This window comes from Lynx canadensis, chromosome D1 (genome assembly GCF_007474595.2).
Source record: "Lynx canadensis isolate LIC74 chromosome D1, mLynCan4.pri.v2, whole genome shotgun sequence".
Lineage (NCBI taxonomy): Eukaryota > Metazoa > Chordata > Mammalia > Carnivora > Felidae > Lynx > Lynx canadensis.
Window position 1 is genome coordinate 39,710,593 of NC_044312.2, and position 12,113 is coordinate 39,722,705.

The following is a 12,113-nucleotide window of genomic DNA, read 5'->3' on the forward strand; positions in this document are numbered from 1 at the left end:
AAAGCTCATAGCGTGTCCAACACCATGAGGACCCTAATGTGAACTATGGACTTCCGTGAAGAAAAATGTATTAATATTGGTTTATTAATTTTAACAAACTTGCCACACTGATGCAAGACGTGAACAGGGGAAACTACGCTGGGGCGTGGCAGGGTGAGGGAGGTGGATGCATGGAACTCTATGTACTACCTGTTCGATTATTCTTTGTAAATCCAAAACTATACTTTAGTGTGTGTGTGTTTATTTATTTTTGAGAGAGAAAGAGTGTGAGTGGAGTAGGGGCAGAGAGAGAGAGAGGGAGACAAAGGACTGGAAGCAGACTCCAGGCTCTGAGCTGTCAGCACAGAGCCCAGCGTGGGGCTTGAACTCACAAACTGTGAGAATGTGACCTGAGCCAAAGTCAGTTGCTTAACCAACTGAGCCACCCGGGATCCCCCAAAACTGTACTTTAAAAAAGATCTTTAAAGAGGTGTAAAAAATGTATCTCACACGTGAAGCCTGTTTGGAAACCAGTTAGGGAAGCTCCAGGTGGCACAGTGATTTAATTGGGCCCACCAGTGATGGGAATGGCCTTGCAGGTGGTGTCAAGGCCACCCCTCACTCCTGTCTTCACCGAGATGAGAGTCAGGGGCACCTTCTGTGGGGTCTTGATCTGACCATTGCCCTCTCACAGAGCAGTGACCAAAGCTCTCCGCAGAAATCATAGCACAAGGTCAGAAATCTCGACTTTTATAATACTGTGGGACAACTTTCTGTGCCTACTTCAGAGATTAATCCTTATATAAGGGAAGAAAAAAAAACAGGGGTAGGAAGGGAAGAAGAACTAGAAAAGAAGAAAAGGGAGAGAGTTCTCAGATCAAGTTCTGTTGAGCTCACTTTTCTGAATCTCTGTTCAACGTTCTCTATTTCAGAGCCCCTGAGAGGCAGGCAGGAATGTGCTTCTGTGTCCTCTCTCAGTGATCAGGCCTCTGATCTGTCCACCTCGGCTGTCCAGTAGGGTAGCCACAAGCCACATAAGGCTATTGAGCACTTAAAATAAGGCTGGTTGGTACAGGGGTGCCTGGGTGGCTCAGTCAGTTAAGCGTCTGACTCTTGATTTCTGCTCAGGTCATAGTCTCATGGTTCATGGGTTCGAGCCGGCCTCAGTCTCCATGCTGGCGGTGCAGAGCCTGCTTGGGATTCTCCCTCCCTCCCTCTCTCTCTCTCTGTCTCTGCCCCTCCCCCACTCATGCTTTCTTTCTCTCTCAAAATAAATCTTGAAAAAAATATGGCTGGTGCAGAACTGAATTTTTTTGTACTTTTATTTACTTTTAACTCATTTTAATTTCATAACTGATACTCAATTCAGTTACTGGGAAACGCTTAAATGTGTTTGGAACAACTTGAGTATGCCCATCAACTTTTCAGCTGTAACTTTTATAAAATCTAAATACGGATCAAACACTTCCCATGAAAATTTAAGATCTAAATTGAGATGTGCCATAAACCTAAATGCACGCCGGAATTCAAAGGCTGGGGATGCAAAAGCTGTCCCGTAGTTTATTGATAATCTGTATATTGGTTACGTGTTGAAGCGTCACATTTTCAATCCATCAGGATAAAGCATATTATTTGCACTAACTTGACTTTTTCTTTTCCACTCTTTCGACGTGACTGTCGGAAATTTACAATTCCGTATGTGGCCTGCGTTCTGTTTCTACTGGATGGCACAGCTCTAAAATGATTCCAGTGTCCTAGTCAGTCTCCAACGCCCCCGTGGTTCCGAGTTTTGCTCCATCATCTCTCTGTGCTGGAAAGTCCCTTCTCAAACTCTGTTTTTCACATGGCAGTTTTCCACTGAGTGCCTCTGGTTACCTGTCACATCAGATTGTAACCTCTCAGTTTGTAGCCACGGCTCCCAGCCACAGGTCAGTCTCATGCAGCCCACGCCTCCCGACAGCCTGTACCTCTGCAATCTCGTACCCATTTCCTGCTGTGCCGTCTGTGCTTGAGCCAAACAAATGTTTCTCCAAGTTCATATCAGGGTTGTTATGCTTTTGTTCCTTTTCGAGCACTCCTTCCTTAAATCTCCTCACTCCTCTGGCCTTACAGCGTCTACCCCTTGGAGATGGGTCTCAAAATCCAGCTCTTCCGGAAAGATTTCCCATAGCAATGTCAGTCCTGCCCACTTTCCCTCACTTGCCTAATTCCTTGGACGCTTAAGTCCTGTCTAGCTGCCGCTCTCGTCGATGCCACCGACTTCTGCACCATAGTTCTTGTGCAAGCAGCCCCAGGCCCGGGCCTTGTGTCCCCAGCTGCTAGTACGTGCCACAGAACAGCTGTGTGCCTGCGCCCAGCACCACTTTCCGCTGCGGCTGGTAAATGCTTAGGACTGAACAGCCCGGGCTCTAATGAGCCCTAATGAAAGAGGTGTATAGACAGAGAATAGGGTTTTCATGTATTGATACTTCTTCCTACAGACTTGTTTTACGTGTGATGTGGTGTGAGACCACATCTGGCATGCCATCTTTCATGTCATTTGTAGAAGGAACACACCTTCATCAAAGCCTTCCTTTGCCCAAAGCATTTTACAATAAAGGCCCCTTGGTTTTAAAGCAGACATCTGTCCAGGCAGAGCTGTTAGCGTTCTATCTAAAAGATTACTTAGCATTTCTCCGTGTCAAAAGCAGTCTTTACAAGTGCTCTCACAAACTCATCGGTTCTCATTGTTGGGACTTTTTGTAATTTGCTTTTTATTGGAAGTACACCGGGGAGCTAATACAGCCTCAGAAGAAAAGCTGCTCATAAATTCCGGTCCAGAAACATTCTTCCCAACCTCTGAAGCACACACGGTGAAAATCACCTTCACAAATGAGGATGAAATAAAGACATTTTTAGATGAAAGCTAGCTGAGGGAATTTCCCATACCACAGTTTACCCTTTCAATGTGACTGACGAATGCTAAAGCTTGTTGCTCAGATTGGGGGAAATACTACCAGATAAAAACTCAATTCTACAGAAAGAAAAGAAGAATGCCAGAAACTGTGGATAAATGTAAAATACTGTGGTTTTTTCCTCGTCTTGAACGTTCCTTAAAAACTATTTAAAAGTGACAATTAATAACATTGTAAGGAGAGATTTATAATATATACAACCAAAAGTCACGGCAACAATAAAATGGAGGGTAGGGAGAGTAGGTAAAAGCAATATAGTCATAAAAATTATTCTACTTGTGGGGCACCTGGGTGGCTCAGCCCGCTGAGCGTCCGACTTCGGCTCAGGTCATGAGCTGGCGGTCTGTGAGTTCGAACCCTGCGTCGGCTGTGGGCTGACAGCTCGGAGCCTGGAGCCTGCTTCGGATTCTGTGTCTCCTTCTCTCTCTGCCCCTCCCCCACTTGTGCTCTGTCTCTCTCTATCAAAAATAAATAAATGTAAAAAAAATTTTTTTTTAATTATTATACTTGTGAAGTAGAAAGTGTCGGGTATGAAATGGAAAACTGGAACGTGAAGGGTAAGGCATAAAGAGAGGAAACAGAAAGAGTGCAGGGGCGCAATGGGGACTTGAACAGCCTTCGATAAGTTAAGGACCCCATATTGCTATGACTAGAGCCACCACAAAAGGTGGCTTGTCTCAGCTAAAGTACAGTACAACCTTGGACTGCGAGTAACTTGCTCTGCGAGTGTTCCGTAAGACAAGCAAACATGTCTGATGAATTTTAACTTGATAAATGAGCAATATCTTGCAATACGAGTAATACCTGACCCCAAACGTCACATGATCACAAGTGAGCCGATGATTCTTGAAATTCACCTTGATATACAAGTGCTTTGGATTACAAGCGTGTTTCCGGAATGAATTATGCTCGCAAAGCAAAGTTTTACACACTTTACATCATTCACAGATTATTGTTCCTGTTTGCTAAATTCGCATTTTTACTCTCACTACGGTATTATATTATGCTTCCAATTCAGAAATTGGATCACGTCCTCAGATATGATTCCCTGCGGTATCAAAAGTCAGGATTAAAATAAGAACAGCAACAATGCATTTCAGAATAAAATCGTAAATATAAAGAGTGAAAACGATGCTAGTATACATACAAATTGTGATTCTGTACTGGGATAAGTGACTCTCTGAATGTGACAGTTTTCCACAGCAGCTGAACAAGGAAGTTACCTATGTTGAAATACCACCATTACTTTCAGAAAAGTTGATTTAATGATGGGGAAATCCACTCATCTCTGGTGCCCAGTGTCCTGTCTGTTATGGAACTTCGCAAATACAAAGCCATTAGATGCTCTTGTTTCATGTTTAAACAAAACCCGGTGGGCTTATTTTTAAATAAATTGGGCATTTGAGTCATTGGGGAAGAGACAAAACCTACAGAAGCCTGGCTCAAATTTGTGCTCCTCACGACAGGAGTAAATCGTATATTTCCAAAATTTTTCCAAAACCAGCCCCAAAGTTCGGAGAAACAATGTGATACTTAAAGAGGAAACAGGAGCTCATGATAAAATTCCTGTACCAGGTGACATCGACAGCATCCTCTGTGGGACAACAGTGACAAGCCCACATGCATACTCACAAACATTTTGCTTAAGAGTTGGATGAATATACTGATGTGAAGAATATGATTCAGTTCTTGAATTGGAAAGTATCCATATCAGAAGGACGAGCTTGCAACTTTTCTATTTATCACTGAAAACCAATGTTACAGGAGCAGAATATTTTGTTAATTCACAGTTAACATGTAAGTTCTTTTAATTTCATTTAAATTCTAATTAGGTAACATACAGTGCAATATTGGTTTGAGGAGTAGAATTCAGTGATTCATCACTTACATACAACACCCAGTGCTCACCCTAACAAGTGCCCTCCTTAATACCCATCACCCATCTAGCCCACCTCCCACCCACCTCCTTCCATCAACCCTCAGTTTGTTCTCTATCTTTAAGAGTCTCTTATGGTTTGTTTCTCTCTGTCTGCTTTTATCTTATTTATCCTTCCCTTCCCCTATGTTCATCTGTTTTGTGTCTTAAATTCCACATATGAATGAAATAATATGGTACTTGTCTTTCTCTGAGTGACTTATTTCGCTTAGCATAAAACACTCTAGCTATACCCACATCGTTGCAAATGGCAAGATTTCATTCTTTTTGAAGACCGAGTAAAATTCCATCATATATATATACCACATCTTCTTTATCCATTCATCACTCGATGGACACTTGGGCTCTATCCATAGTTTGGCTATTGTTGATATTAATAGTTGATAATAATTTAATCTTTTTGTATCCTTGGGGTAAATACCTAGTAATACAATTGATGGGTCATAAGATAGTTCTATTTTTAACTCTTTGAGGAACCTCCATACTGTTTTCCAGAGTGGCTGCACCAGTTTGCATCCCCACCAACAGTGCATGAATGTTTCCCTTTCTCCACATCCTCACCAACACCTGTTGTTTCTTATGTTGTTAATTTTAGCCATTCTCACAGGTGTGAAGTGATATCTCATTGTAGTTTTGATTTGTATTTCCCTGATGATGAGTGATGTTGAGCATCTTTTCTTGTGTCTGTTAGCCATCTGGATATCGTCTTTGGAAAAGTGTCTATTCATGTCTTCTGCCCATTTCGTAACTGGGTTATTTGTTTTTTTGGGTGTTGAGTTTGATAAGTTCTTTATAGATTTTGGATACTAACCCTTTATCTGATATGTCATTTGCAAATACCTTCTTTTATTTCGTAGGTTGCCTTTTAGTTCGGTTGATTATTTCCTTCGCTCTGCAGAAATTTTATCTTGATAAAGTCCCAATAGTTCATTTTTGCTTTTGTTTCTCTTGCCTCCCGAGATATGTCTAGTAAGAAGTTGCTACAGCCAAAGTCAAAGAGGTTGCTGCCTGTGTTTTTCTCTAAGAGTTTGATGGTTTTCTGTCTCACATGTAGGTCTTTCATCCATTTTGAATTTATTTTTGTGTATGGTGTAAGAAAGTGGTTCCATTTCATTCTTCTGCCTGTTGCTATCTTTTGTGGTTCCATACAAATGTTAGGATTGCTTGTTCTAGCTCTGTGTAAAATGCTGGTGATATTTTGATAGGGATTGCATTAAATGTGTATACTACTTCGGGTGGTATAGAAATTTTAACACTGTTCTTCCAATCCATGAGCATGGAATGTTTTTCCACATTTTTTATGTCCTCTTCAATTTCTTTTATAAATGTTTTATACTTTTCATAGTACAGATCTTTCACCTCTTTGGTTAGGTTTTTTTCTTAAGTATCTTATGGTTTTTGGTGCAATTGTAAATGAGATCAATTCCTTGATTTCTCTTTCTGCTGCTTCATTATTGGTATATAGAAATGCAACCAATTTCTGCATGTTGCTTTTATATCCTGTGACTTTGCTGAATTCATGTAGTAATTCTAGCAATTTTTCAGTGGAGTCTTTAGGGTTTTCTACATAGAGTATCATGTCATCTGCAAATAGTGAAAGTTTGACTTCTTCCTTGCCAAATTGGATGCCTTTTATTTCTTTTTGTTGTCTGATTGCTGAGGCGAAGACTTCCAGTATTATTAATGTAATGGTAAGAGTGGACACCCCTGTCTTGGCCTGACCATAAGGGAGAAGTTCTCAGTTTTTCCCCATTGAGGATGATATTAGCTGTGGGCCTTTCATATGTGGCCTTTATGATGTTGACGTATGTTCCATCTATACCTACTTTGTTGAGGGTTTTTATCAAAAATGGACGCTGTATTTTGTCAAATGCTTTTTCTGCATCTATTGAGAAGATCATATAGTTCTTATTCTTTCTTTTATTAACATGGTCTATCACATTGATTGATTTGCAAATATTAAGCCAGCCCTGAGGCCAGGAATAAATCCCACTTGATTGTGGTGAATAATTCTTTTAATGTATTCTTGGATTTGATTTGCTAGTATCTTGTTGACAATTTTTGCATCCATGCTATTCAGGGATATTGGCCTATAATTCTCCTTTTTAGTGGGATCTTTGTCTGGTTTGGGAATTAAGGTAATGCTGGCCTTGCAGAATGAGTCTGGAGGTTTTCCTTCTATTTCTATTTGTTGGAGCAATTTGAGAAGAATGGATATTAACTCTTCTTTATATGTCTGGTGGAATTCCCCTGGGAAACCACCTGGCCATGGACTTTGGTTTGATGAGAGATTTTTGATTACTGACTCAATTTCCTTGCTGGTTATGGGTCTGTTCAAATTTTCTATTTCTTTCTGTTTCAGTTTTTGTAGTTTGTAAGTTTCTAGGAATTTGTCCATTTCTTCCCAATTTCCCAGTTTGTTGGCATATAATTTTTCATAATATTCTCTTATAACTGTTTGTATTTCTGTGGTGTTGGTTGTGATCTCTCTTCTTTCATTTGTGATTTTATTTATTGGGTCCTTTCTCTTTTCTTTTTGATAAGTCTGGCTAAGGATTTATCAGTTTTATTAATTCTTTCAAAAAACTCCCTATTAGTTTTGTTGATCTGTTCTACTGTTTTTTGTTTGTTTCTATATCATTTACATCTGCTCTAATCATTATTATTTCCCATATTCTGATAGCTTTAGGCTTAATTTGCTGTCCCTTGTCTAGCTTCTTTAGGTGCAAGGGTAGGTTGTGTATTTGAGACTTTTCTATACTTCCTTCTTCTTAGAACTGACTTTGCTGCATCCCACAGGTTTTGGACCATTATGTTTTCATTTCCATTTGCTTCCATATGCTTCTTAATTTATTCTTTAATTTCCTTCTTAAACCATTCATTCTTTAGTAGGATGTCCTTTAACCTCCATGTATTTGTGGTCTTTCCAAATTTTTTCTTGTGGCTGACTTCAAGTTTCCTGGTATTCTGGTCTGAAATTATGAATGGTATGATTTCAATCTTTTTGTACTTGTTGAGGGCTGATTTGTGACATACATGATCTATTCTGGACAATATTCCATGTGCACTTGAAAAGAATGTGGGAAGAAGGGGGGCAGATGGCGGTGTAGGAGGACGCTGAGCTCACATCATCCTGCTGATCACTTAGATTCCACCCACATCTGCCTAAATAACCCAGAAAACCACCAGAAGACTAACAGAACGGATTCTCCGGAGCCAAGGGTAGACAAGAGGCCCACAGAAGAGGGTAGGAAGGGCAAAGAGGTGATGCGTGCTACACAGACTGGCGGGAGGGAGCCAGGGCAGTGGAGGGGCAGCCCACCCAGCAAGACAGAGCCCCCGAGTCTGGCTTGCAAAAGCGGAGGGGCCGGACTCTGTTACTTCTGACAGCCAGCGGGACTTAACATCTGGAATGTTAAAAGTGAACAGCTCTGCTCTCAGAGAGCAGGAGGGCAAGAGGACACCGGGAGGGAGAGGTGTTGAGCCCTGGAAGACAGAGCTCAGATCGGCGGGAAACAAAGGCACTGGCCAGCACCATCTCCCTTGCCCATCCCCCAGAAGAAATCCCAAAGGGAACCAGTTCCCGGCACCGAACTTGCTTATGCCGTGCAAACACCCAACATTGTGTTTCTGCGGATCCATCCCTCTGATGGGTCTGCCTCCCTCCTGGTGCTGCAGGGCCCCTTCCTCAGGGGATCACTGAAGGCAAAGTGAGCTAAACCTGCCCCTCCCACCCCTGTGCACCTTGCGGATCCACCCCAGCTAATAAGACAGATCCCATCAGAGCAGCACCACAAGCCTGGCAGTGTGCAAGTAGCCCAGACAGAGGCCACACCACTCCACAGTGAGTCCTGCCCCTGGGAGAGGGGAAGGTAAGGTACACACCAGTCTGACTGTGGCCCCAGCGGTGGGCTGGGGACAGACATCAGGTCTGACTGCGGCCTGCCCACCAACACAAGTTACTCCAGACAGCACAGGGGAAGTGCCCTGCAGTTCCTCACCACTCCAGGGACTGTCCAAAATGACAATACAGAAGAATTCTCCTCAAAAGAAACTCCAGGAGTAGCGACAGCTAACGAATTGATCAAAAACGATTTAAGTAATATAACAGAACATGAATTTAAAATAATAGTCATAAAATTAATTGCTGGGTTTGAAAAAAGTACAGAGGACAGCAGAGAATCTATTGCTACAGAGATCAAGGGACTAAGAAACAGTCATGAGGAGTTAAAAAATGCTATAAATGAGGTGCAAAATAAAATGGAGGTGACCACGGCTCGGATTGAAGAGGCAGAGGACAGAATAGGTGAATTAGAAGATAAAATTATGGAAAAAGAAGAAGCTAAGAAAAAGAGAGATAAAAAAATTCAGGAGTATGAGGGGAGAATTAGAGAACTAAGTGATGCAATCCAATGGAACAATATCCGTATCATAGGAATTCCAGAAGAGGAAGAGAGAGAGAAAGGGGCTGAAGGTGTACTTGAACAAATCATAGCTGAGAACTTCCCTGATCTGGGGAAGGAAAAAGGCATTGAAATCCAAGAGGCACAGAGAACTCCCGTCAGACGTAACTTGAATCGATCTTCTGCATGACATATTTTAGTGAAACTGGCAAAATACAAGGATAAAGAGAAAATTCTGAAAGCAGCTAGGAATAAACAGCCTCTAACTTATAAAGGGAGACCCATAAGACTAGTGGCAGACCTATCTACTGAAACTTGGCAGGCCAGAAAGGAATGACAGGAGATCTTCAATGTGATGAACAGAAAAAATATGCAGCCGAGAATCCTTTATCCAGCAAGTCTGTCATTCAGAATAGAAGGAGAGATAAAGGCCTTCCCAAACAAACAAAAGCTGAAGGAATTCATCACCACTAAACCAACCCTATAGGAGATCCTAAGGGGGACTCTGTGAGTGAAATGTTGCAAGGACCACAAAGTACCAGAGACATCACTACAAGCATGAAACCTACGGACATCAAAATGACTCTAAACCCATATCTTTCAATAATAACACTGAATGTAAATGGACTAAATGCTCCATACAAAAGACATAGGGTATCAGAATGGAAAAAAACAAGACCCATCTATTTGCTGTCTACAAAATACTCATTTTAGACCTGAGGACACCTTTAGATTCAGAGTGAGGGGATGGAGAACTATTTATCATGCTACTGGAAGCCAAAAGAAAGCTGGAGTAGCCATACTTATATCAGACAAACTAGACTTTAAATTAAAGGCTGTAACAGGAGATGAAGAAGGGCATTATATAATAATTAAGGGTCTATCCACCAGGAAGAGCTAACAATTATAAATGTCTACGTGCTAAATACAGGAGCCCCCACTTACAGTAATGGATAAATCATCTAGACACAGGATCAATAAAGAAACAAGGGCCCTGAATCATACATTGGATCAGATGGACTTGACAGATATATTTAGAACTCTTCATCCCAAAGCAACAGAATACACTTTCTTCTCGAGTGCTCATGGAACATTCTCCAAGATAGATCACATAGTGGGTCACAAAACAGACCTTCATAACTATAAAAGAATTGAGATCATACCATGCACACTTTCAGACCACAATGCTATGTAACTTGACATCAACCACAGGAAAAAGACTGGAAAACCTCCGAAAGCATGGAGGTTAAAGAACACCCTACTAAAGAATGAGTGGGTCAACCAGGCAATTAGAGAAGAAATTTAAAAATATATGGAAACAAATGAAAATGAAAATACAACAATCCAAACACTTTGAGATGCGGTGAAGGCAGTGCTGAGAGGAAAATACATTGCAATCCAGGCCTATCTCAAGAAATAAGAAAAATCCCAAATACAAAATCTAACAGCACACCTAAAGGAAATAGAAACAGAACCGCAAAGACACTCCAAACCCAGAAGAAGAGAAATAATAAAGATCAGAGCAGAAATAAACAATATAGAGTCTAAAAAAATGGTAGAGCAGATCAATGAAACCAAGAGTTGGTTTTTGAAAAAATAAACAAAATTGATAAACCTCTAGCCATGCTTCTCAAAAACAAAAGGGAGATGACCCAAATAGATAAAATCATGAATGAAAATGGAATATAATCAATCCCTCAGAAATACAAGCAACTATCAGGGAATACTATGAAAAATTATAGGCCAAAAAACTGGACAACCTGGAAGAAATGGAAAAATTCCTAAGCACCCACACACTTCCAAAACTCAAACAGGAAGAAATGGAAACCTTGAACAGACCATAACCAGTGAAAAAATTGAATCAGTTATCAAAAATCTCCCAACAAATAAGAGTCCAGGACCCGATGGCTTCCCAGGGGAATTCTACCAGACATTTACAGCAGAGATAATACCTATATTTCTCAAGCTGTTCCAAAAAATTGAAAGGTAAGGAAAACTTCCAGACTCATTCTATGAAGCCTGCATTACTTTGATTCCTAAACCAGACAGAGACCCAGCAAAAAAAGAGAACTACAGGCCAATATTCCTGATGAATACAGATGCAAAAATTCTCAATAAGATACTAGCAAATTGAATTCAACTCAACAGCATATAAAAAGAATTATTCACCATGATCAAGTGGGATTCATTCTCGGGCTCCAGGGATGGTTCAACACTCGCAGATCAATCAATGCTATGCATCACATTAATAAAAGAAAAGATAAGAACCATATGATGCTGTCAATCGATGCAGAAAAGGCATTTGACAAAATTCAGCACCATTTCTTAATAAAAACTCTCGAGAAACTCAGGATAGAAGGAACATACTTAAACATCATCAACGCCATTTATGAAAAGCCCACAGCTAATATCATCCTCAGTGGGGAAAAACTGAGACTTTTTCCCTTGAGATCAGTAAAACGACAGGGATGTCCACTCTCACCACTGTTGTTTAACATAGTGTTGGAAGTTCTAGCATCAGCAATCAGACAACAAAAGGAAATCAAAGGCGTCAAAATTGGCAAAGATGAAGTCAAGCTTTCACTTTTTGCAGATGACATGATATTATACATGGAAAACCCGATAGATTCCACCAAAAGTCTGCTAGAACTGATACATGAATTCATCAAAGTCGCAGGATACAGAATCAATGGACAGAAATCAGTTCCATTCTTATACACTAATAATGAAGCAACAGAAAGACAAATAAAGAAACTGATCCCATTCACAATGGCACCAAGAATCATAAAATACCTAGGAATAAACCTAACCAAAGATGTAAAAGATCTGTATGCTGAAAAC